Source organism: Acomys russatus, chromosome 13 (assembly GCF_903995435.1).
Source record: "Acomys russatus chromosome 13, mAcoRus1.1, whole genome shotgun sequence".
Classification (NCBI taxonomy): domain Eukaryota; kingdom Metazoa; phylum Chordata; class Mammalia; order Rodentia; family Muridae; genus Acomys; species Acomys russatus.
Genome location: NC_067149.1, coordinates 41609275 through 41615274, shown reverse-complemented (window position 1 = coordinate 41615274; position 6000 = coordinate 41609275). Strand labels below are relative to the sequence as shown.

General features: G+C 54.4%; 1 protein-coding gene across 1 annotated transcript in view; it reads left to right on the top strand.

The window, feature by feature from the left end:
- Positions 1-4292: 4292 nt before the first annotated feature.
- The window catches only part of Atp2b2 (ATPase plasma membrane Ca2+ transporting 2), a 300161-nt gene continuing 298453 nt past the window's right edge, over positions 4293-6000 (top strand). Inside the window, exon 1 of the mRNA XM_051155098.1 lies at positions 4293-4365. The gene's annotated coding sequence lies outside the window, so the exon portion shown is untranslated. The remainder of the gene's footprint in view (positions 4366-6000) is intronic.

The window sequence follows — 6000 nt, the reverse complement described above, 5'->3', positions numbered from 1 at the left end:
GCACCCGCAGAGTCCCAGTCAGGAGCCCAGGCACAAGCCTACAACTTTCGTTACCAGAGTGGCCTGGTGGCAAGTTCCCTAGGTAAGTGAGGTGAAAACACACTTGGAGTGTGCTGTGAAAGGTGAGCTCCACCCACCGAGTATCGGACATATATTCATTAGGGTATCTCCTGTGTTTTGCTTAGTGGGATTATTTTTGAGTGTGTATGCATGTGTGTGCATGTGCATATGTATGTGTTCATGTTTGTGTGTTTGTATGTGTGCGTGTGCATATGTACAAGTCTGGAAGTCAGAACAATCTCAGGTGTCTTTCTTTACCTTCCACCTTGTTGAGTCTATCTGTCTATCATCTGTCTATCTGTCTGTCTATCTATCTATCTATCTATCTATCTATCTATCTATCTATCTATCTATCTTGGCTCTTGTTTTCTCACAGTTATCTGCCTTTCCCAGGCTACCTGGCATCTGAGACTCCCCCTAGGATTACAGCCTCTGGCTTTAAATGAGTTCTAAGGATTTGAACTCAGGTTCTTGTGTTTGCATGGCAAGTGCTTTACCCATTGAACTTTCTCCTCAGGCCCACAGTAGTGGGATTGTTTTGTGCCTATGCAGTTACTAATCTCTTGTGACTAAAGCAGTTTAACACACGGGCATTGAGGGCCAGCTTTAATTCTGGCATAAGAGAAACACAAGGAAGAGCTTTCCCTGCTGCCAGCAGGTTTCTCTCCAGCACACAAGCATCAGGACCAGCTTCCTCTCCTCCTTAGGAAGTCAGGGATGCTGGACACTTCAGCTCACCCTGAGTGTGCTTACTCCTTTCTCTTCTTCCCGGTCCTGCAGACAGGAGCAGCCATTTCCCTCCTGCCTTCCAGTTCCATCTCCCAAGAAGGCTCCAACTTTCAGGAGTCTGTCAGGGCCCTATTTTTAGTGGAGTGAGACTTCTGCGGGGTGTCCAGATTGGCGCACTTCCTCTTTACCAGATGGGCTGCGGCAACCATGGAGCCTCCTGAGTCCTCAGTTCCCACTCTGGTCACCTCATGTGACCTTGACAGTTCTGTGTGCACTCCCTGCCCAGCACCAGTCCACTCCCAAATGAGAAAACTGAGGCTCAGTGAGGGCCATTGGCTACTTTGAGTCCAGTTCCACATGCAATGGGGAAGGAACCAGGCCTGCCCACCCAGAGTCTCATCCCAGCCCCTCAGCCGGTTGTCATCTATCAAAGGAGTGAGGTGTTTCCCTCCTGATACTCATATGAGCCCTTATGCCTCTGAAATGGGCAGGATGTTAGTACTCAGCACTGATATGCCCCCTAACCAGGGCTGTAAGCTGCTAGCCTGAGGTCCCAACACTTGGCACAGCTAAGTGTTAAAAATTCGTTGATGGCATTTAAAAATCCAGAATGCTCATATAAAAAATTCAAATGTCCAGCTTCTCTTGTAAACACAAAAAAACCCCACACTGTCTGGGTTCCTATCTATGCTTGGCCTCAGTCAAGTGGAGCCACGTGGTACCCATCCCCAGATGCCACAGTCTTTGGTGTGCCTGATGGCCTCCCTGCAGCCAGCACCTGATGCTGTTGGTCACCGTGAAGGCAGCATTGCTTTCTCTCATAGGTAGAGTCCAGAACAGAGAGGAGTAAACCCCAGCGAGCTCACCCACCTGGGAATCACCTGGTCCTCACAGGCATTTGAGGCTGCCCTCCCTGTTTCCATTGTACCTAACAGATCATTGTGGAAAATCCCAGCACCTTAATACACAGTTGGTACTCAGGAAGAGCCATGCCTGAATGAACCTTAGGTGTGGCCATGGAACGTGTCATTCTTTTAACAGAAGAACCAGTGGATTCAGAGGCTTGCCCCAGTCCACATGGAACTGACTCTCGCTTCCTAACTTTTGTTTCTTGGGACAGAGTACCATTATCTAGCCGAGGCTAGCATGAAATTCAGAGCAGTCCTTCTGCCTCAGCCTTCCAAGTGCTGAGATCACAGGTGTGAATTCACTTTTTGCCTCTTTCCAACTCGCCTGCTGATTCCTGAAGATTGTACAAGAGAGTTGCTAAGCCAGGGCTACGACACTCTGACTAGGGGGAGACTGCTCAAGAGAGGAAAGGACAGCATGGCACAGAACTGGACATATGTGGAGAGGGGCATTGAGACCTAACAGAAGAGTGTAGGAAGGCATTGGATGGAATCCTGAGACTGTGGGGCTTCTAGGCTGTCTTAGTTAGGGTTACTATTGCTGTGAATAAACACCACGATCAAAAGCAACTTGGGGAGGAAAGGGTTTATTTGCTTACACTTCCATTTCACTGTTCATCATGGAAGGAAGTGAGGACAGGAACTCAAGTAGGGCAGGAACCTGGAGGCAGGAGCTGATGCAGAAGCCATAGAAGGGTGATGCTTACTGGATTGCTCCCCATGGCTTGCTCAGCCTGCTTTCTTATAGAGCCCAGGACCATCAGCCCAGGGACCACACCACGCACAATGCGCTAGGCCCTCCCCCATCAATCACTAATAGAGAAAATGCCCTACAGGCATGCCCACAGCTGGATCTTATAGAGACTTTTCCTCAATTGAGACTCCCTCCTCTCCAGCCGGGCTGTGGTGGTGCACGCCTTTAATCCCAGAACTTGGGAGTCAGAGGCAGGCGGATTATTGTGACTTCGAGGCTAGCTTGGTCTACAAAGCAAGTCCAGGATAGTCAAGGCTAGACAGAGAAACTTTGTCTCAAAAAATCAAAAAACTGAGGGGGGGGGGGAGGAGAGAGAGAGAGGCTCTCCTCTCTGATGACTCTAGTTTGTATGAAGTTGACAAAACCATCCACCACATAGGAGTCCTAGGGAGCCATGCAAGGCTTTGGCAGGAACAGCATGATCAGTGTCTGGCTTCAAGTAATAGCACAGAGGTCGAAGCCATCGTGAGGACCTGCAAGAGCTAAGAGCAGAATCTGGGGCTGCTCCAGAAGGCTCTGCTGACTGGCAAGTGGGAACATCTGAGTTGCTTAGTAGGTCTGCAGTGTCTTCAGCTGGGATGGGGGGGGGGGACTCAGGAAGAGATACGCATGAATGTGGCATTGGTGAAGGGATGACCTCTGGGCACCCAAGGATGGTGTGGAAGATACAGGTAGGTGTCACCTGCCAAGCTGAGTGTGGATCAGTGAGAACCCAGCCCTGAGCCAAGCCCAGCTTGAGGAAACCTTCTGTCACACCTAAAGGGATCTCCACCAGGTGGCTGGCTCACAGCCCCCTCTCCCTTCCCTTCCAGCTTAAGCCCTACACGGAAGTAACCAATGCTCTATCCCAGAGCTGTAGAACTCAGGCCTGGTGGATTTGGGCCCACAGATGGTGTCAAGGTCCAGAGTGTCCCCTGGAAACAAGTGTCCAGACAAGAGGAGGACTGCAGGGTCTCCTCTCAGTGACCCTCCCTCACCCAGGGAAGCCAGCAAGGGGAGGTCAGTTACCCTGCTGGGTCCATCCGGTAGGGGCCCATCTTCTCTTCGCCTGCCTCCTGTGAGAAGTGCATTTGGCTTTTTATAAAGCCAATAAATAAATAAACAAGTGGGCATGATTAATTGATGGCATGGCGAGGACCCAGGCGCTGGGCTCCGAGTCAGTGGCCTGGCTTCTGCAGGAACTCAGCTTTTCTGCAACTTGGGGCCTGTGCCAAGGAGGGGAAGCCTAAGTGGGGAGGTTGTTTCCTGGGGTGCTTGGGCTTTTCAACTTGCTTCTTGGGCTGGGCCCCTTGTCCTGTATTCCTCCAGGCCCTAATGGGACCATAAAGGAGGCTGAGGGCCAACCATTGTCCTTTCTACGAGAGTCAGAGATCTCAGGACTAAAACTCCCAAGGTCGATCCGACAATCCCCTCCAAAGCTGGCCTCTCTGCAGACCCAGTGCCACCCATGTCACCCATGTGTTTCCTTCGTGTGTGTGTGGGGGGGGGGGCTTTCTGACCCGCGGGCAGAGGAGGGGAAAGGGAAGTGTTTAGGGCCTCTCAGTGAGGGCTGTCCCGGGGGAAGGGGCTGCGACCAGCAGACAGAGATGGAGCTGGTACCCCGGAGGGAGACGCGTCTTCATGGCCCACCCGCTTGAGTGGCCCAGAGCGCGAGGGCGGGGGTGGGGGGAGCCGCTGTCCGAGCCGAGTTCGGGGAGGGCCCGAGGGGAGCGGGGGAGGAGGGAGCGGGAGGAGGGAGCGGCGGGCGGAGCGCAGTGCAGCGGCGGCGGCGGCGGGAGCTCGGGCGGGCGCGGGGCGCAGAGGCGGCGGCGGCGGCGGGGACGCAGGGCCGGGCCGGGCTGGGCGCGCAGCAGGGGCGGCGGCAGCGGCAACGGCAGCGGCGGCGGCGGCATCGTCGCCCCGGAGCGGGCGCAGGTGAGGGTCGGCGGGACCGGGCCGGGGCCTCTCTTCCCCGCTGCCCGCGTGGGTTCTGCTTCCTTTCCCGCGGCTTCTTTCCTGTCGCCCGGGGACTCAGCGGCCTCGGCTGCAGCAGGAGCGCGGCCGGCCCCCCACCCCCACCCCACCCCCGTGTCCGCGGCATCGGCGGTGACCTTGAGCGGGCACTCGCCGGCGGGCGCAGCGCGGGGAAGGGGAGCGCAAACTTTCCGGAGCTGGGGTCGTTTAGAGCGCGGGGACCCCCATCAGCCTGCTCCCCAGATATCCCCGGACTCCTGCACCTGGCTTCTCACTATCAGGGGACTTGGGGGCGAGGGTGTGCTTGGGCATTCCGGTCCCTCTGCGCCGGGATGCTTCTGACAGGGACCAGGGCTGGGGACTTCTCTCCCAAAAAGTGGCTTCCCGGTGTTCGAGAGGGTTCTCTGTCCTGTGCTCTGTGCATCTCGGGCCTCACCTTTTCTGGATGCCCTGCATCTGCCTACAGTCCTTCCCCAAGCTCTCATGGGTCCCCCACCTGGTGAGAGGAGAGCTCCAAAGCTCGGAAGCCCCAGCCATTTGTCACTAGAGCCGCAGTATGGGTGTTCAGCCCCAGTGCACAAGCTATCTATGAAAGCCCTAGACAGGTTTGCCTCAGGCCCTCATGGTGGACCACTGTGTTTCTGGACACCTGGGTTCACCCCGGGCCTGGTCACCCTAGAGAGCTTGGTCACTCCAGAGAAAAGGATATTTTGGCCATAGGGGGTGCCCTTGCTCTAGAAACACAGCCTCTTAGATCATTACCCTTGGAAAAGGGAGGTAAGGCCCAGAGAGGGTGAGCCAGCTTCAAGGTCACACAGCCAGGAGAAGATGAACTGGGCTTTCTTGTCAAGATTTATTTGGTTCCTATGAGAGAAAGTTCTGGATCTAGGATGCTCTGCTCCTTATTAGCCCTAAGACTCTCTATAAATCATTGCCTCTCTCTCTCTCTCTCTGTGCCCAGCTCAGTTTCCTTATATGTAAAATGGTAGTAGCTACCTCATTCGGATTATTTTGACAACTAACGGAGCCAATATTCTTTGCTTTTGCCACAATGCTTAGTACATGGTCTGTGACAAACCAACCAACCGACCCATCCTTGGTATGGTTCCTTTCTGTGCCCAGAACCAGGCTGCTTCCTTCTTTATGCTTCAAGGATGAGGTGGGCTCTGCCCTGTGCCACCATAGATGGGTAGGCATGGTGTCCGCTGACCTGTGTCTTTATGTATCCTGTTCAGTAGAAATGAAGACCCAGCAACCTCAGGTGCCTGCTGCATCCACTGGCTAGCTTAACAGGGCTGTGTCCAAGGGGGAAATCAATACTGATTCTCAACTGGGACAGGAAGTTGGGTGCTACTTGGGAAGGGGGTAACAGACCCCCTGCTCCCCTCTGGTGGGCACAGGCTCACTCCTCCACCTGATTAGTCTTTCTTACTTCAGTGAGAGAGAGGCCATTCCTCCGTCCCCAGTGGTACTGGCAGCAAGGACTAGGGCTAGCTCGCTCATACTCACTCACTCACTCACTCACTCACTCACTCACTCATGTGTACAGTCTTGATCCCTGCCTGAGAAATATCGGAAGTCACGCACAGCTCCCAG